The 21,349-nt window shown below is 42.0% G+C and overlaps 1 pseudogene; it reads left to right on the top strand.

Moving 5' to 3' along the window:
- The first annotated feature begins 17,103 nt into the window (after positions 1 to 17,103).
- LOC114636345 lies at positions 17,104 to 18,182 on the top strand (annotated as a pseudogene).
- Positions 18,183 to 21,349: the final 3,167 nt, after the last annotated feature.

Genomic DNA, 21,349 nt, shown 5'->3' with positions numbered 1-21,349 from the left:
ATAAAAACCAGAAGATCCTGGGCAGAAGACAGACAGACCCTAAGAGAACACAAATGCCAGCCCAGCCTACTATACCCAGCAAAATTCTCAACTCACATAAATGAAGAAACCAAAATATTCCATGACAAAAACAAATTTACACAATATCTTTCCATAAATCCAGCACTACAAAGGATAATAGATGGAAAACTCCAACACAAGGAAGGAAACTACACCCTAGAAAAAAAAGTAATCTTCTTTCAACAAACCCAAAAGAAGATAGTCACACAAACACAATTCCACCTCTGACAACAAAAATAACAGGAAGCAACAATCACTTTTCTTTAATATCTCTTAACATCAGTGGACTCAATTCCCCAATAAAAAGTCATGGACTAACAGACTGGATACATAAACAGGACACAGCATTTTGTTGCATACAGGAAATTCACCTCAGTGACAAAGACAGACACTATCTCAGAGTAAAAGGTTGGAAAAATTTTTCCAAGCAAATGGTCCCAAGATACAAGCTGGAGTAGCCATTCTAATATTGAATAAAATTGACATTCAACCAAAAACTATCAAAAAAGGTAAGAAAGGACACTTCATACTCATCAAAGAAAAAAATCTACTAACAAGAGCACCCATATTCATAAAAGAAACTATACTAACGCTCAAAGCACACGTTGCCCCTCACATAATAATAGTGGGAGACCTCAACACCCCACTCTCAGCAACGGATAGATCATGGAAATAGAAACTTAACAGAGACACAGTGAAACTAACAGAAGTTATGAACCAAATAGATTTAGCAGATATCTATAGAACATTTCACCCTAAAGCAAAATAGTATACCTTTTGCTCAGCACCTCATGGTACCTTCTCCAAAACTGACCATATAATCTGTCACAAAACAGGCTTCAACAGATACAAGAAGATTAAAATAATCCCATACATCCTATCAGATCACCATGGACTAAGGCTGGTTTCCAATAAGAACAAAAACAAGAGGAAGTTGGCACACACATGGAAGCTGAACAATGCTCTACTCAATGATAACTTGGTCATGGAAGAAATCAAGAAATTAAAGACATTTTAGAATTTAATGAAAATTAAGGCACAACATACCAAAACTTATGGTACATAAGGAAAGTAGTGCTAAGATGAAAACTCATACCTCTGAGTCCCTCCAAAATACTGGAGAGAGCATACACTAGCAACTTGACAGCACACCTGAAAGTTCTAAAACAAAAAGAAGCAAATACACCCAAGAGGAGTAGACAGCAGGAAATAATCAAACTCAGGGCTGAAATCAACCAAGTAGAAACAGAAAGAACTATACAAAGAATCAACAAAATCAGAATCTGGTTCTTTGCAAAAAACAACAAAAGATAAGCCCCTTAGTCAGACTAACCAGAGGGCACAGAGACAGTATCCAAATTAACAAAATCAGAACTGAAAAGGGAGACATAACAACAGAAACTGAGGAAATTCAAAAAAATCATCAGATCCTACTGCAAAGCCTATACTCCACAAAACTGGAAAATCTGGGTGAAATGTACAATTTTCTAGACAGATATCAGGTACCAAAGTTAGATCATGATTAGATAAACCATCTAAACAGTCCCATAACCCCTAAAGAAATAGCAGGAGTCATTAAAAATCTCTCTACCAAAAAAGCCCAGGACCAGATGGTTTTAGTGAACAATTCTGTCAGACCTTCCAAGAAGACCTAATACCAATTCTATATAAACTATTCTATCAAATAGAAACAGAGGGACACTACCCAATTTGTTATATGAAGCAACAATTCTGCTTATATCTAAATCATACAAAGACCTAACAAAAAAAGAGAACTTTAGACCAATTTCCCTGAGTGGCAGCATGGCTCCTGTTGCCAAGGACCTGCCTTGTCTTGGAGACAGTTTCTGAGGAAGTTGTGTTTGCAAGCAACAAAAAGAATGACTTGAAGTCACTTGTGTGGTACAAGCTGACAGCCTTGTGTTCTGCTGACACAGCTTTCTGAACATAACCAGACAGCTCATCTCTACAGACCAAATCTCAGTCTTTTATTTATAAATAAATTTAACCATCCTTCACAGTTTCTCTTTTGATTACCCCACAAATTAGCATTTATGACTTAGCCCATTGACTCCTAGGAACCAATCCTGGCTGGTTAGTATCTAGAACTGAAATCAATACTCCCACACACTTGGGTTTAAATTCCCTATGTCACAGGATAACCTTGACCTCAGGAATCTGCCTGCCTATGTATCTGCCTTCCTTTATATCTTTCTAACAAGCTGTCTCATATGTCATTCACTCCTTCCTTGTCTTCCCATATTGTCCAAGTGGTCTTTCCTTGTTCATAAGAAATTTTGGTTAAATGATACCAAATGTTTTAATCTTTAAGAGTTGGAAGATTAAAGAGACACTCTGGCCACTTATGATCATCACTAGCGTTTACTGTATATCTCGTGCTACCAATAATTATCTACTAGATTAATCTATCCTGTGAAAGATAATTCTTTCTCAGCATGCGGCAACCTGGTTGTTATTCACGGGTTTTAAACTGTCAGTCAAACCAACACCAAATAGATTCACAATGTAGCTCTACTTGTTTCATATAATCAATTGGCAAATTAGCAGAGATGAAGAATAGATGCCTGTATCTAGGGGCAGGGTGTTTGGACATGCTGGCATAATTACAACTGGAACATGTGAGCATCAGGGAGATCATTATGTATCAGGTAATCTGTATATACAGTGATGAAAATTATAGTGATGTTATGTTGTGGTATGCTATGCTATGCTATGTTAAAATGTTTTGGTTTTAATCCCAGATGTGGGGTATGATTTTTCCATCTGCAGATAGCTTAATTTGGAATTCTAGGGACTCTTGAGAGGGTATAAATGTGAGATACCCAAGAGGGCCTGTAGTGGCTACTGCTTGGCCTGCTGCTGCCAGTCCCTCTTGCTGCTGTTCCTGTTCCTGACTTTGCTATTACTGGATTGCTGTTTGGCTGTTTTGTTTGACTGCTGGTTGGAAATATACTCATGATAGAGACTGAACTTGCCAAAAGGAACCATATGACCCTGTTCAGCAGGAAGTCATCTTAAGAGGTCTACACTCCTTTTCCTCTCTAACTTTTTCCTTTACTGCCTGGTGTTAGAAGGTTGGAAAGTACAGGAGTGTAAAAAGTGTTGGAAGGATGGTAGAAAATAGAACCCAATAAGGTACCCAATAATGCTTAAAGGTAAGGGAATACACAGATTAACAGGCAGAGATCGGTGAAAGAGGGTACACTGAACTGATTAAAATATACTTAGAAACTATATTTTGTTTCTTTACTGTGTGTGGGCATGTTCAATCACAGATTTGAGGAAGCCAGAATACAATAAGTAGGAGTTTGTTCTCTCCACTATGTAGGCCCTGGGGCTTGAACTCAGGTAATCAGTTCTAAGTGGTGAGTGCTTTACCTGCTGAGCTATCTTGCTGCCTCTTATGGCCTGTGTTATGGTCTATAGTTTTGTCAGTCTCAATGTTGGTGGAAGTCTGTAAAAGGGACATGAGGCTATAGTTTTGTCAGTCTCAATGTTGGTGGAAATCTGTAAAAGGGACATGAGGCCTCAATATTAGTTTTGTAACTCAGTGTGAATCTATTCCTCAATATAGAGCATACAAACTGTTGTTTCCTATTCTAGTATTTCAAGCTCTTTCACTATAGCTGTTATTAACAATTTTTCCCATCAGATTGGAGGTGAAGTGTCAAGTGGGTTGGATAAATTTCTCAGTTTGGGGCTGGAGAGAGATGCCTCAGCAGGTTAGAGCCCTAGCCAGTTTGGCAGTGGTTCAGAGCTTGATTCTGAGAAAATATATTTTTAGGCTTACATCTCTTTGTTACTCCAGTGCTAGGGGTATGACACCTATTCTTCTTAAGAGATGGAATCCCCACAAATACATATCCAATACATATAAACAAAATAAATGCTAAAATATTTCTTTGTTCACAGGAGTAAGTACCACCAGTCAGATTTTGAGTTTCATCACACTGACAGCTGTAACCACTCCAGATAGTTATCTTGTGTCTCTGCTGCTTTTGTCATTCTTGAGCAGCTGAAAAGGCTAGCTGCTTGATTGCAATCTTCTGAGAAAATAATTTTGTGACTGAGGAAGCCACTAACAGACTGAGTGACAACTTTGCCTCCTCATTGTTCTGATACCTCTAGTCTCCTGTTTGATTGTCAGATGCTTCTGATGATTGGAAACACAATTTCACCATGTCCCAGAGTGAAGAATTTACCAAGATCTTTCAGTAGTTGATGTCCAGTTTGGATCCTGGTATCCTCCCTGGTCCTGAGACTGTAAACCTCTGAAGGCTCCTGAGCAAGAGCTATTTTGGCCGATTTTCTTATTTAGTCTTGATATGATGAACAGCTTGTACTACCCGAAAAAGCATGTTGTTAAATGCTTGACTCTCACCTGAGTAGGGCCCAAGATAGCAAAGCACATAGCTCCCAACTAACATGGAATGACAGGTAATGTATTTACTATTTATAAAAATTTCATCCTTGAAAATATTTAGTTATATCAATACATTCTCATTTGTTCATATAAGGAAATACAGAGAGGGATTCTTTTCTTATCTGAGGATTAAAATATTAAGCTAGAACGAGCACAGAGTAACACATTGATCAAGACCATATAACACATTAAACTGTTTAGGGAAAATGGGTTTCATCTGTTTTAGACCAGCCTGCAGCAGAGTGGAGTTATATACAAGAGAACAGAGGGTGGTGAATAACTCACTTACTGTGTCAGTCAGATTCCAACCAGAAATCTTTTCATATCAACAAATGATTATAACCTTACTCTTTTAAAATTACAGCAGTGTTCATACAAAAGACATTGAACACATATCTATGGAATAAAGTACTTAAAATGGTATTAGTAAAGATGACTTCTTTGTTTTCCACTTTTAGCAACTCAGGCTTTCAACAGTTGAAGAGCTAACAAATGTGGATCAGGACAGTATAGGTTGCTCTGGTCTCAGCTTGGCCTCTGGAGTTCTGATTGAGAGTAAGGATGTGCTGCATTCGCTGGCGTGTCTATGGAGGAGAAGTACCATGGAGACATTGGTCCAGACCATGATGGTCATGAATGTGGAATCATGAGCAAACTCAAAGAGCCAGGAAATATTTTCAACAAACTTATAGAAGAAAACTTGCTTAACCTAAAGAAAGAGAAGGCCATAAACATACAAGAAGCCTACAGAATCCCAAATAGATTAAACCAGAAATTACTCTCATCACATAATACTCAAAACACCAAATGCACAAAACAAAGAAAGAATATTCAAAGCAATAAGGGGAGAAGGTCTAGTAACATATAAAGGCAGACCTATCAGAGCTACACCAGACTTCTCAAAAGAGACTATAAAAGCCAGAAGATCCTAGGGAGATGTCATACAGATCCTAAGAGAACACAAATGCGAGTCCAGGCTACTACCCAGCAAAACTTTCAATGTCCATAGATGGAGAAACCAAGATAATCCATGACGAAAACAAATTTATACAATATCTTTACACAAACCCAACCCTACCAAGGATAATAGATGAAAAGCTCCAATAAAAGAAGGGAAAATACATCCTAGAAAAACCAAGAAAGTAATCTTTCAACAAACCCAAAAGAAGATAGCCACACAAACATAATTCTACCTCTAACAACAAAATAACAAGAAGCAACAATCACTGGCTCTTAATATCTCTTAACATCAATGGAGTTAATTCCACAATAAAAAGACATAGACTAACAGACTGGATACCTAAACAGGACCCAGCATTTTTATGTATACAGGAAATGCACCTCAGTGACAAAGACAGACACTACCTCAGAGGAAAAGGCTGGAAAATTTTTTTCCAAGCAAATACTCCCAAGAAACAAGTGGTAGTAGCCATTCTAATATTCAATAATATAGACTTTTAATCAAAAGTTATCAGCTGGGCAGTGGTGGCGCACGCCTTTAATCCCAGCACTTAGGAGGCAGAGGCAGGTGGATTTCTGAGTTCGAGGCCAGCCTGGTCTACAGAGTGAGTTCCAGGACAGCTAGGGCTACACAGAGAATTCCTGTCTCAAAAAACCAAAAAAAAAAAAAAAATCAAAAGTTATCAAAAAAGATGGGGAAGAACACTTTATACTCATCAAAGAAAAAATCCACCAACATGAACTCTCAATTCTGAACATATAGGCCCCAAATGCCAGGGCACCCACATTTGTAACAGAAACATTACTGAAGCTCAAAGAATGCGTTGAACCACAAAAAACAATAGAAGGAGACTTCAACACCCCACTCTTACCAATCGGCAGATCATAGAAACAGAAACTAAACAGAGATACAGTGAAACTAACAGAAGTTATGAACCAAATTCATTTAACAGATATCTACAGAACATTTCACCCTGAAACCAAAGAATATACCTTTTTCTCAGCACCTCATGGTACCTTCTCCAAAATTGTGTAATCAGACAAAAAACCCTCAACAGATACAAGAATATTGAATTAATCACATGCATCCTATCAGATCACCATGGACTAAGGCTGCTCTTCAATAACAATAAAAAAACAAGAGAAAGCCCACATAAACATAGAAGCTGAACAATGCTCTACTCAATAACTTGGTCAAGAAAGAAATAAAGAAATTAAGGACTTTTCAGAATTTAACGAAAATGAAGGCACGACATACCCAAACTTAAGGGACACAATGAAAGAAGTGTTAAGAGGAAAACAGGTAGCTCTGACTGCCTACAAAAAGAAATTGGAGAGAGCACACACTAGCAACTTGACAGCACATCTGAACGATCTAGAAAAAAATGAAACAAATACACCCAAGAGAAGTAGATGGCAGGAAATAAATTCAAGGCTGAAATCAACCAAGTAGAAACAAAAATAACTATACAAAAAATCAACACAACCAGGAGCTGGTTCTTTGAAAAAATCAACAAAAGATAAAAACCCTGAGCCAAACTAACCAGAGGGCACAGAGACAGTATCCAAATTAACAAAATCAGAAATTAAAAGGGAGACATAACAATAGAAACCACGGAAATTCAAAAATATCAACAGATCCTACTACAAAATCAACAATAATCAACAAAACTGGAAAATCTAGATTAAATAGACAATTTTCTAGACAGATACCAGGTACCAAAGTTAAATCAGGATTAGATAAACCATCTAAACAGTCTCATAATCCCTAAGGAAATAGAACCAGTCATTAAAAGACTCCAAACCAAAAAAGGCCCAGGACCAGATGGGTTTGGTGCAGAATTCTATCAGACCTTCAAAGAAGACCCAATACCAATACTGTTCAAACTATTTCACAAAAGAAACATAGAAAGAGAAGGAACACTACCTAATTCATACTATAAAGCCACCGTTACACTTATACCTAAATCACGCAAAGACCCAACATAAAAGAGAACTTCAGACCAATTTCTTTTATGAATATTGATGCCAAAAATACTCAACAAAATACTCACAAACTAAGTCCAAAAACAAATCAAAACAACCATTCACCAGGATCAAATAGTCTTCATCCTAGGGATGGATGCAGGGACGGTTCAATATAAAGAAATCCATCAACATACTCCACCATATAAGCAAACTCAAAGAAAAAAAACACACGGTCATGTAGCAGGATTCTTATTCTGCTACATTGTATTTGCAGTGCAGCTCAGTGATTAGGCAGTAGAAGAGGAGGTGGAGCTAGGAGAGAAAGAGAGGATGTGGAGGGGAGAAAAAGAGGAAAGAGAGGGAAGAAAGAGAGGAAGGGGAGGAGAAGGAGGCTATCAGCCATGGAGAACCACATATGGGTTGAAAGCTGTCCTGGGTAGCAACTTCTATCAAAAGATTAGCTATTGGGTAACAATTCTAATTGTGTGGGCATCTTGTTGATTGAGCATTTCTAAATATATAAATCCTTTAGATAATTATTACACTTTAAGAGTCTCATTTCTACTGGGTACTGCGAGGATGGCAGACATTGTCTAGGGTTCAGCTAAGCTTTGTGGATGCAGCACGAGGTATTGGCAGAGCTGTCCCCCACACTGGTATCTCATGGGTACCATCTAGCTAGCTGGGACCCCAGTCAGAGCCAGGGAGCAGCAGGAACATGGTGGCTGCCTGGGATCAAGCCAGATGGGGCACTGTTTTCTAAATATCACCCCTATAGGATCATCTTATTGCCTGCTGAAAAAGCATTTGACAAAATTCAACACATCTTCATGTTAAAAGTCTTGGAAAGTTCATGAATTGAAGGCCCATAGCTAAACATAGTAAAAGCAATATACAGCAGGCCAATAGCCAACATCAACTAAATGGAGAGAAAATTGAAGCAATCCCACTAAAACCAGGAACTAGACAAGCTTAGCTGTCTGCTCTCTCCCTATCTTAAACATAGTACTCGAAGTCCTAGCCAAACCAATTAGACAACAAAAGGAAATCAAAGGGATATGAATTGGAAAAAAAAAGAAGTCAAAATATCACTATTTGCAGATGATATAATAGTATACTTAAGTGACCCCAAAAATTCCACCAGAGAACTCCTCAATCTGATAAACAATTTCAGCAAAGTAGCTGGATATAAAATTAACTCAAACAAATCAGTAGCCTTCCTCTACTCAAAAGTTAAACAGGCTGAGAAAGAAATTATGGAAACAACATCCTTCACAATAATCACAAATGATATAAAATATCTTGGTGTGACTCTAACCAAGCAAGTGAAGGATCCATATGACAAGAACTTCAAGTCTCTGAAAAAAGAAATCAAAGAAGACCTCAGAAGATAGAAAGATCTCCCATGCTCATGGATTGTCAGGATTAACATAGTAAAAATGGCCATCTTACCAAAGGCAATCTACAGTTTCAACGAAATCTCCATCAAAATTCTGACTCAATTCTTCATAGAGTTAGAAGCAGCAATTTGGAAATTCATTTGAAATAATCAAAAACCCAGGATAGTGAAAACTATTCTCAACCATAAAAGAACTTCTAGGGGAATCACCATCCATGACCTCAAGCTGTATTACAGAGCAATAGTAATTTAAAAATAAGCATCATATTGGTAGAGAGACAAGCAGGTTAATCAATGGAACAGAAATGAACCCACAAACTCATGGTCACTTGATCTTTGACAAAGAAGCTAAAACCATCCTGTGGAAAATAAGACAGCATTTTCAACAAATGGTGCTGGTTCACTGTCAGTCACATTGTAGAAGAATACAAATAGATCTACTCTTATCTCCTTATACAAAGCTCAAGTCCAAGTGGATCAAGGACCTCCATATAAATCCAGATACACTGAATCTAATAGAAGAGAAAGTGGGTTAGAGCCTTGAACACATGGGCACAGGGGAAAATTTCCTGAGCAGAACACCAATGGCTTATGCTCTAACATCAACAATCAACAAATGGAACCTCATAAAATTGAAAAGTTTCTGTAAGGCAAAGGACACCAGCAGATTGGGAAAAGATCTTTAGCAAGTTACATCTGATAGAAGGCTAATATACAATATATACAAAGAACTCAAGAAGTTAGACTCCAGAGAATCAAATAACCCTATGAAAAAATGGGGTACAGGGCTAAACAAAGAATTTTCAACTGAGAAACCTCGAATGGCTGAGAAGCACTTAAAGAAATGATCACCACACTTAGTCATCAGGGAAATGTAAATCAAAACAACCCTGAGAATCCACCTCACACCAGTTAGAATGGCTAAGATTAAAAACTCAGGTAACACCAGATGCTGGCAAGGATGTGGAAAAAGAGGAACATTCCCTCATTGCTGGTGGGACTGCAAGCAGGTACAACTACTTTGGAAATCAATCTGACAGTTCCTCATAAAAAACAGTTTTACCTGAAGACCCAACTATACCACTCCAGGTCATATACCCAAAAGATGCTCCAACATATAACAAGGACACATGCTCCACTATGTCTATAGCAGCCTTATTTATAATAGCCAGAAGCTGTAAACAATCCAGATGTTTCTCAACAGAAGAATGGACATGTGGTACATTTACACAATGGAGTACTACTTAGCTATGGAAAACAATGACTTCATGAAATTCAAAGGCAAATGGATGGAACTAAAAAATATCATCCTGAGTGAGGTAACCCAGACTCAAAAGAACATACATGGCATGTACTCACTGATAAGTGGATAATAGCTCAAAAGCTTAGAATACCCACAATACAACCTGCAAACCATATGGAGCTTAAGAAGAACTAAAACCAAAGTGTGGATGCTTCAATCCTAAATAGAAGGGGAAACATAATAACCACAGGAGGTAGAGGGAGGGAAGGCCTGAGAGGGAAAGAAGTGGGGGAGAGAACAAGGGAGGGGGTCAGGATCAGGTATTTGAAGAGACAGGGGAGAAGTACAAAGGATCAGGAAATCAAATAGAAATATGTAGCAGTGGGGGATGGGGAACTGGGGATAGCCCCTAGAGAATCCCAGACACCAGGGAAGGGAGAACCTCTAAGGACCCAACAGGGATGACTTTAGTGAAAATACCCAACAAAGGGCAGATAGAACCTTTAGAGACCACCTCCATTAGATAGGCATGGCCCACAGTTCAGGAATGGGATCCCCCCTCAAAGTTGTTAACTCAGAAATTTTCCTGTCCAAAGGAAAGATGGGGACAAAAATTGGAACAGAGACTGAAGGAAAGTCCATCCAGAGACCACCCCACCTAGGGATCCATCCCATCTGCAAACACCAAACCCTGACACTGTTGCTGATGCCAAGTGCTTGCTGACTGGAGCCTGGTATGGCTGCTCCCTGAGAGCTTCTACCAGCACCTGTCCAATGCAGATGCAGAACTCACAGCCAACCATTGAACTGAGCCTGAGGACCCCAGTAGAAGAGCTAGGGGAAGGACTGAAGGAACTAAAGGGGTTTGGAACCCCATAGGAAGAACAATACCAACTGGACCACCCAGAGCTCCCAGAGACTAAACCACCAACCAAAGAGTATGTATGGAGGGACCCATGGCTCCAGCTGCATTTGTAGCAGAGGATGGCCTTATCTGCCATCAGTGGGAGGGGAGGCCGTTGGTCCTGTGGAGGTTTGATGCCCCAGCATAGGCGGATGCTAGAGCGGTGAGGCAGGAGTGGGTGAGTGTGTGGAGGGAACACCCTCATAGAGGCAAAGGGGAGGGAGTAGGAGGGGATGTGATGGGAGGTTTGTGGAGGGGTAACCTGAAAGAGGGATATAACTTGAAATGTAAATGAATAAAGTGATTTTTTAAAAAAAGACCATACCTCATACAACCCAAGCTACCTTTTAACTGGAAAGGTTCACCCAAGGCTGCCCTGAAAGTTCTACATAGAAGGTAGAATCTTACAACATAGAAGGACACTGGGCGGTGGTGGCGTATGCCTTAAATCCAAGCACTCGGGAGGCAGAGGCAGGCGGATTTCTGAGTTTGAGGCCAGCCTGGTCTACAGAGTGAGTTCCAGGACAGCCAAGGCTATACAGAGAAACTCTATCTTGAAAAAAACAAAAACCAAAAACCAAAAGAAAAAAAAATAGGACAAGGATCGTTTATAAGTGTTGATGTTGCAGGTCTGTGCTGCCATGCCCAGCTGGATAACTTTTTCTTTTATCATTATTTTATTATTTCTTTGTTTATTTGTAAATGCATGTGTGCACACTCATGACATGGTGTACACGTGGAAGCCAAAAGACAGTTCATGGGACACCTCCGTAAAGGTACTGTAGGGCATTGCACTCTTATCCTCAGGCATGGGAGAAAGCATCGTCATCCCCTGAGCCATCTTGCTGGCCTTCAAGCAGACCCTTCCACATATCTTGTATGAAGCTGGGTGTGGTAATACATGCATATGTTCCTACTACTCTAGAGACAGTATGTCACTAGTCAGTTTGGACTAGATTTTTAACCTTTTTCCTCAATCTCCTGAATGATAGGTTATTTGTCTTATTATTTGATCTGTGTAGTTCATCTCTAAAATGCTTTGTTATTTAGAAACAACTTCAGAAACTCAAAAGGATGGAAAGAGGAGGAATTGAGAAGTCAGTAAAGTATCTGCTGTGACAGGGTGAAGACTGAGGTTAGATTCTTTTTACCCATGGAAACACTGAGTATATCGGGACAGGTAGATTTCTGAATCCCACTGGCCATCCTAGCCAGTCTGTGAGTTCCAGGGTCAGTGACTGTACTTGTCTTAAAATGTAAGGATGTGATAGAAAAATAAAAGCCCAAAGACCTTCACACATGCATGCAGAGCATGTGCACTCATATGACTACACTTGCACACACATCTGTACGCACAAGCTAGGCTGATGGCACATTCCTGTGTTGAGGGAGATATTTTAAATCGGCCACTGGTCAAGCCGACTACCTAAGCTGCAGCGGCTCTGCCTAGCTCAGGTGCCATGTTTCTCAGCCAGAGGCCACATGTGCACCTCAGCTAGAAATGGCCAGCCAGAAACACCAGCCCTGCCACCCACGAGACGTCAGCGTGGGAGATGGCTCTGCCAATCTTCCACGTTGTCTCCTCAAGGCTGCGCATTGCCCAGACCATCCCACCATCCACACGGGCCCAGTAGGAAAATGAGACTCTAATGCTTAAATTATCCAAAAGCTTATATATTTGGTAATGATCAGTAACAAGATGCCCATACAATCAGAAGTGTAACCCAATACCCAACCTAGATATACCAACTACCTTTGACTGCTACAGACATGTGAACATCTACCTCCATGTTCCCCTCTCTCATTCCTCTCTCCTAGCTCCTCCTCTTCCTCTCCTTACTCCTCCCACCTTAGCTCCTCCTACATTCCTGTAGTGAAAATACTGAGGATGTGGGGGCCAAGAAAAGCAGGAACTCAAGGCCAGCTTATTACATAGTGAATTCAAGACCCCCTTGGCTACAGGAAATGAGAAGGGGTGGGGAACTTTCAAACTTTCAGGCTACAGTCGATCATTGAGGGCCTCTACCTTGGTTTGAATAGAAATGGCACCATAGACTCATGTTCCGGGTCAACAGGGAATGACACTATTAGAAGGTGTAGGTGTGGCCTACTTAGAGGAACTGTGTTACTGCAGGTGAGCTTTGAGATTTCAAATGCTCAGGCCTGGTCCTATGTCTCTATCTTCTTGCTGACTGAGGATCTCTATGTAGATTTCTCTGCTACTCTCCAGTTCCATGCTCCTGTTCCTGACTGAATCTCTGAAATATAAGCCAGCCCCAAACAAGTGTTTTCCTTTGTATGAGTTGCAGTGGTCATGGTGTCTCTTCACAGCAGTAGAACACTGACTAAGCTAGAAGCCAAGACAGGAATCTGGAGGTGGTGGTCATAGAGGAATGCTTCTTATTGACCTGCTTTCTTACAGAACCCAAGACCACCCACTCAGAAGTGGCTCCAGGCACAGTGGGTTTCATCCTCCCACATCAGTCAAGCAATTGCTTCAGACACTTGCCCACAGGCCACCCTGATTAGAGGCAATTCCTCATGGGAGGTTTCCTCTTCTCATGGGACTCTTGTTGCTATTAGGCTGACAAAGACTAACCTGAACACAGATTTTACACTTCATCAATTCTGTACAATTGTCCTTTGAGCTTTTAATTTGATACTGGCCATTGCTAAGCCAGCAGGTCTTAGGCTTGTCTGTGTGTGAAAGCCATGTGAAGTTTTTTTAATTCTTAAATGGCCTGGAGAGATAGCTTATCAGTTAAGATCATTGGCTGTTCTTCTAGAGGACCCAAGTTCAATTACAGCATCCAAATCAAACCCATGACCATCTGTAACTCCAGTTCTAGGGCATCAGACCTCTTTACTTATCTCCTTAGATACCAGACACTTGTGGTACAATGTATACACACACACACACACACACACACACACACACACAGACACACAAGATTCACACACAAAAATAAGTTTATATTTTTAAAATTTAAAAAACTTTAATTTAAAATTCAAATTTGTATTTATTTTATGTGAATGATTGGTCACTTGCATGCAACTTTCTGATCATAGAGGTCAAAAAAGCTTGTGGCATCCCCTGGAACTGCAGTTACAGCCACCTCTGGGAGCTGGGAACAAAGTCTGAAGAACAGTCAGTTCTCTTAAAGGCTGAGCCATCTCTGCAGCCCCAAAAATAAATGTTAAGAAACACTGCTTTCAGCCATGTGGTGGTAACGTGGAGCCCTAAAGCTGCACTACCGGGACTCCATGAAGGAAGCTTGCAGAGGACAATCAATGCAATTACAAGATTTTATTGGTCCAATGCATCTGGGCCAATTCCTCACACAGGAGACGAATCGGCAGTGAATGCACTTGGGCAGAAGCCTATATACAGTTTGAACAAGGCAGGTGTTTTTAGCAATAAACTGGTCAGTTGGCGTTGGTGGGCTTTGTGGGACCCGCTAACGGGGAGCTATCTGCTGTCAGATGGCTCCGTATGTCTGATGATCCGTGGTTTTACTTGGAACTGTGTGTCTTCATCCTTTTTGAAAAGGGAGGGATCCTGTGGTTTTTCTTTGGACCGTGTGGCCTCACCCTTCTGGGGAGACAAGGGGTCAGGATGTAATTTTCCAATGACATGGACTTTACATGATAATGGACTTTACAGTAGTGGTGCATGCCTTTAATCCCAGCACTCCAGAGGCAGAGGCAGGAAACTCTCCAAGTTTGAGGCTGGCCTGGTCTACAGAGTGAGTTCCAGGATAGCCAGGGCTACACAGAGAAACCCTGTCTTGAAAAAACCAAAGAGAGAGAGAGAAAGAAAGAGAGAGAGAGAGAGAGAGAGAGAGAGAGAGAGAGAGAGAGAGAGAAAGGGAGAGAGAGAGAGAGAGAAAGGCTGGAAAGATAGTTCAGTGGTAACACCACTGGCTGCTCTTCCAGAGGTCCTGAGTTCAATTCTCAGCAACCACATGGTGGCTCACAACCATCTGTAATGGGATCCATTGTCCTCTTCTGGTGTGTCTGAAGAGAACCACAGTGTACTCACATACATGCAATACTTTAAAAAAAAAATATGGCGCAAACAAGACTCTCTATGTTTACTTTTGTTTAAGAAACTTTCCTTTTCCTGGTTTTCTTTCTCAGTATGTTAACGTATGTGCCCATTCCTGGATGACTGGGTATGTTAGGGGGTCTTCGGGGGTGGAGGCCAGAGGCCAGAGGACAATGTGTATAGTTATTTTTGCACGTCTTCCTTTTTAAAAGTTTCTCTTTTTCTTTCTTTCTCTCTCTCTTTCTTTCTTTTTCTTTTTTTTTCTTTTTGAAACAGGGTTTCTCTGTGTAGTCTTGGCTGTTCTGGAAGTCACTCTGTAGACCTGATTGACCACAAACTCAAGAGAATCACCTGCCTCCACATCCTGAGTGCTGGAATTAAAGGCTTCACTGCTGTCTGGCTAAGACATGGTTTTTCCTGTGTGGCCCTGGGTGTCCTGGAACTAGCTTTGCAAACCACGCTGGCCTGGATCTCACAGGAAGCAACCTGCCTCTGCCTCCTGAGTTCTAGGGTTAAAGGCAAGCACCACACTGCCTAACTACACCTGGCATTATCTTTTCTTTTTTTATTATTAATTTTATTCATTTACATTTCAAAAGATATTTTCCTGATTGGATTCCCCTCTGCAAATTCCCCCTCCCATCCCTCCTCCCCTTTGCCTCTAAGAGTGCTCGCACTCCACCCACTCACCCCCTCCTACCTCACCAATGTATCATCCCCCTACATTGGGGCAGCAAACCTCCATAGGATCAAGGGCCTCTCCGCCCCTTGATGCCAGATAAGGCTACATATGTAGCTGGAGCCATGGATCCCTCCTTGTGTACTACTTAGTTGCACAGCTAACATTTTCAATGTGCGGTCTGGGTTCAACCTCAGCAAGGCAAGCCTGTCACTGACTGGGCTATCTCTCCACCTCTACCCTTTTTTCTGTATTTTGTCTTGAGACATGGTCTCATATAGAACAGCTGACCTTGAACTCACTATGTCTGTTGAAGGTCCTTTAACTACTTTTGGAAATAAGGTAATGAATTAAAGAGACTAGTGACAACTAAGTAGTTTTAAATGTACAATCCTGCAGAGAGGGAACTCTGGCATACAGGAAAGGCATGAATGGCTAAGGTGCTGATTTGGCACAATTTGGCAGTGGTTTTTAAAAACCTAGAGAAATTCCAGCTCTCTTCTCTTATAGGTCTATAGGACTTGCATTTAGGGCCCCTATCTCACTAGCCTAGGACAAAAGCCTCAGCCAGTAAAGAAATTGTGACTTGAGAGTGGCCCCTTCTGATTGTTGGCTTCCCTATATGACCCAGCTAAGTGACCAGGCCTACCACTTGTAATTTTCTGAAACAGAGAAGAGCTAACCCCTAGCCTGCTTGAGTGTAATTCCAATGGACTCTAGTGGAACAAAGCAACCTGTGTCTTACACCCCTTATCCTCTAACAGCTCCAGAGTTCTGGGAATTTTTCTCTGTCTGTTTGAGATTATAAAGTGGTTTCTAAGATTCATGACACAGGTTACAGGATAAGGTTGCTGTAACAAGTCCCGGGGAATCAAGGTGTGTTTTTATTCAAGATGGGTCTTGTTGATGAGATAGTTGTGATGTACAGCCTTTCTCTTCCTGGGTGTCCTCTTCATTTATTTGTTCTGTCTGCCTAGCATCTCTGGGGGTGGGGGGGAGCTGTTGTGCTCTTCCAGAGAGGCTGCAGTTAATCAGAGTGCAAGAGACCACAAGCTCTACACAAGCAAGGACTTCATCCAAGGCTGTCACTGGTCACTTCCTGGTATGTCCCCTACAGATGAAGACAAACCAACCCTGGAGGAGGAAACTGATTCTGGAACAGGTTGGAAATTGGAAATATGTGTCCTAGAAAGGTACTGATCTTGTGCAAGCGGCCCAAGTGGAACCTGGAAGCTCTGGGGAACTGGGATGTCCTGCTGAGCCACACCTTCCTGGCTATTGGTCACCTTCTTCACCCAAACCTTAGGGGATGTTGGCATGAATTTCCTCTCTCCAAGGCCAAGGCTAGGCCCTGCCCCCTGCCACAAAAGTAGATGCTTTTGTGTTTGAGTTCCAGGCATGGAAGGAAGCAAGTTGGGCTACCCTGTAGGTGTGCTGAAAGGTGCCTCCTGGGGCTTGGGGCAAGCCCTGGCCCCACAGCTGGCCTGGTTGCTGTCTTTAGGTTCAGTGCTGCTCCAAAATGCAAGCAGTGACTCAGTGCTGCAGCAACTGAAGGAGGAGCTGGCCGAGCAGCAGCCTGACCTGTGAGTGGTGCTAGCAGCTGCCCAGTCTGGGCTCTGAGGCTGCTGGGCAGCAGTTGCTGTGCCCTAGGCATGAGCTGCCTAAGACTGAGCTGCTGCAATGCCTGCTGCTCATCAACACTGCAGGTGAGACTCCTGTCCAGACCAGGGCTGTGAGCTCTAACTTCACTGCCCTTTGGATAGGTAGAGGGCCAGTCCCCAAAAGTCCAAAGTTCAAGAGGAAGGATGGAGCAGTGACACTGCAGGCTTAACCTAACGTGGTTGTTTAACATGGCCCGATCTGTACCTCGTGGTGTGTGCATGCACGTGTGTGTGTGTGTGTGTGTGTGTGTGTGTAGACAACTTGAACAAATCCCTCTGCTTTTTAAAGAACATTCAGCTGTATTCTTAGCTTGCATTAGAGGTGTCTGCAGAGCTGGGGCAGAGCTATGGCCAATGGCTATGGGGAGGGACTATAGGAGGGGGATGGGAAGAATCAGGAGGATGGGAGGGGAAAGGGGGCTGGAAGGGAGAAGAGCACCCTTCTGCTGTCCCAGTTTTTCCACCTTGTTTATTGTTTGTTGATTTTGTTTTGTTTTTCAGACACTAATGGGGATGTTTCCAAAACCTTCCTGAAGGTGAAGGACCTAGCTGAGATGAACAACTTCTGGGCTCTGAATCTGACCTCCATGATCTGCTTGACCTCTGTCACCCCATAATGTCTTCCAGGATAGCCCTGGCCTCAGCTAGCCTGTTGTTACCCTCTCATCTCTGTGTGCTCTTCAGCTCATCAGGGCTGGGGGCTGTGTTGGCAGGGAATGCTGCCTGAGATATGTTGTACAGGCTGTTGAGAAACTCAGTGTGAGGGTTTCTCTGGAGGCTGGGCAAGGAGGGAAGTCTGATCTACGTTTTCATTAAAGAATCCAAAGACTATAGTGCACCCCTCTCCAGTTGTGACTCCTCGCTTTGCAAGAAAATTACAGACTCCCAAGAAGTTGGAACAGTCAGGGGCAGTCAGCTTTAGGAGATGCCTGATTAGCAGGTGGGATAAAAACCCATACACATAAAAATGAATTAAAAATAAAAAAAAATAAAAATACCTTTATATGTTTAGCTGTTGGCTTTTCTCTCTCAAGGGACACAGTGCTATTTCTCCATGTATCCCCATCCCCTAGCAAAGCTGTACAGAGGCTGGACACAATAAATGTTCAAAGCCGAGCAAACAGACATTATTGAGTGGTGAACATCTCAGGCTGAGCTGTGTTGGAACACTGAATGGAATGCAGAGACGGTTCTGGGATGGAAATTAAAGGATATTTGGTTTTCCGGTACGTTGCCTTATCTGACCAGTCGAATAAGATGCCACCCTGCCCTTCTTCTAAACTTGTGATTTCAGTGGTAGCAACATGTGATAGAATGTGTGAGCAGCTAAGGGGTGAGATCCACTTGTCTGTACCTCTTTGGACTAGGACAAGATCCTGGAGACACAGGCAAAATGATCTAACATCCAAATGAGTTCAGACCAGGGTCCAGGCTTGCTTCTAACTTCTCAGATTTATGTTGGGTCGCCTCATATTATCCAGCACCTTCCCTATACACACACCCATATTTCTTGTTCGACCATCCAGCTCACCTTCTCTGAGATCAGCCTAGGCTCCTTCAGACAGCAATGGTCACATGTAAACTACAGCCAGGAGGGGAGTCAGTTCCAGAAGGGCCCAGAGCTAAGTTAGATCTCTGGAGGATGCCTAGGTAACAAGGAGGAACCGGGAAGCTCACCCAGTGCCTGAATACAAGCAGGGGACAGCCTAGTTTTCATTTCAGTTTCCAACAGAGTGTTCTAACAGGTTTCCAATGATAGAAAAGTCTGCTTGTACAGATAGCAAGCCTCTTCCCAGAGGCGCTCAGGGAGATAAAACTGGGCATGGGAGAGCAGTTAAGAGGTAGGAGTAAGAGTTCAAAGTCAGCCCTGGCTACATAGCAAGTTGGAGGCCAGCATGGGCTACAAGAGAGTGTCTCAGCACACAAATGAGAGCAAGAGAAGTGGGGGAGGAGCCAGGCCGAGGAGCATTCAAATGTTAGCAGAGTGCTCTTCTAGTCCTTGAATTCCAGTTCTGTGATGTCTGCCTTCCTCTGGAGTCAGGTGGGGGAAGGGTTAAATGAGGGAGAAGTTGAAGAGAGGAAGGGGAATCATATATATATATATGTATATGTATATGTATATGTATATGTATATGTATATGTATATGTATATGTATATGTATATGTATATGTATATGTATATGTATATGTATATGTATGTATGTGTATATGTGTATATGTATGTATACGTATACATACATATATGTATACGTATACGTATACATACATATACACATACACACACACACACACACACACACACACACACACACACACACACACACATATATATATATATAATATATCCATCCCAAGGCCAGAGGTCAAAGTCAGGTATCTTCCTCTTCCTCTTTCTTTCATTTCTTTTTAAAGATAAACGGGACCTAAACCTCACCAATTCAGTGATACTGGCTGACCAAAAAATTTTAAGGCTCCTCCTATTTTTCCCTCCCCAGCACTGGAATTTCAGATTTCTAACACTGCACCCAGCTTTTTAAAAGACAACTAGAGACATGAACTCAGGTCATAACGTTTGAGCAGCAGGAGTTTTAGCAACCAAACCATGTCCCAGACTCCCAAGACTTGCATGAGACCCAAAAAAGTTAGAAAGGAAATTACCTCTTTGTTTCTGGAGCATTCAAATACAGAAACCAAACTAGACCTGGTAAAAATCACAGACTGGGACAGATAAGAAAAACCATGATTGAGAAAAAGCCAGAAACAGGGAACCCAGAGAGGAAAGCAGTAAGATCCTGGGGTACAGTAAGACAGATTTGATGATGGAAGAAGCCACACACTCATACTTTCACATGTACAGGTATATGCGCTCGCATGTGTGCACACACACACCCACACACACACATGCACACACACACGCACACACACACACACACCAGGTGTGTTCTCATGCAGGCACGCTGAGCCTTGCTGGAAATAATTCCTTTTCATTTGAAAAGCTGGAGCCTCGGCTGCACAGGTGGCACCAAGCTGCTACCTTGCACAATTGTCAGTTCCAAATGTAGAAGCTCTCAGAGATGTTTGTGTGAAGGAGTGTGGGAGTGTGGGAGGCAGGGGTTGGGGGGGGCAGGGCACAGATACTCCATGAAATTGAGAGGCCTCAACAGGTAGAGAAAGATCCCAAGATTTCAGGAGGCTCTCCAGAAATCTATGCCCTAAAATGCTGCTCCAGTACCTCCCAGGCAGAAGCCCAGATTTAGAAACCTCACCTAGTCTAGTTAATTCCCTGTCAGCCAGGTGACCCTGGGAAGTCACCTGTTGTTCTCACTCATGGTGTGTGTGTGAAGAGGTTGTCAGGCAGTCTGTAAGGCCTCAGCCTCCTGGCCTTCTTTTTGTACTTTTAATATCTACTATTATTGTATATGGTGTTATGTCCAGATCGCAAAGTCCCTACAGACAACCAGGACCACCAGGAGTCCAACTTCTATGCAAAATGAAAGAATCTTTATTCAAGCTCGAGCTCAGACCCCACAACCTCTCAGCACACTGAAAAGTGTGGATGGAAGGTCCTGAGATGGTACAAACCCTGCCTGTTTATCATGGTAGCAGGGTGAGGGACTTTCCAACTTGGCAGTTACAAGATTAGTTGACATTTGCTTGGTGCTCTTCTATTGGCTAGTGATGATTTCAGCTTGGTATGAACAATGGTTGCTAGCTAAATCAATCTATTTTAGACATTAGGTACTTTCCCCTTAAGAACTGATCGGTTGTTGCTAGGAGTGGAGTGGCTATTTGCTTAGAGGAATTGTGATTGTTAACAGGCTGACATGACTCTTAGAACAAGTTGGGGTTTTCCCAGTAGCTGAATTCTTTCAGGTGGCAAGTTAAGCATAAAATAGAGTCTGAAAGCAAAATGGAGTTTGTAATGTTAAGCTGGGCCCTTCATCATATGGAAACAAAAACACTGGGCAGCTAAAACAATTCTG

The sequence above is a fragment of the Grammomys surdaster genome, unplaced genomic scaffold (genome assembly GCF_004785775.1).
Source record: "Grammomys surdaster isolate TR1022 unplaced genomic scaffold, NIH_TR_1.0 123593, whole genome shotgun sequence".
NCBI classification, from domain to species: domain Eukaryota; kingdom Metazoa; phylum Chordata; class Mammalia; order Rodentia; family Muridae; genus Grammomys; species Grammomys surdaster.
The sequence above is the reverse complement of the archived record's forward strand: the minus strand, read 5'-3'. Positions and strand labels throughout refer to the sequence as shown.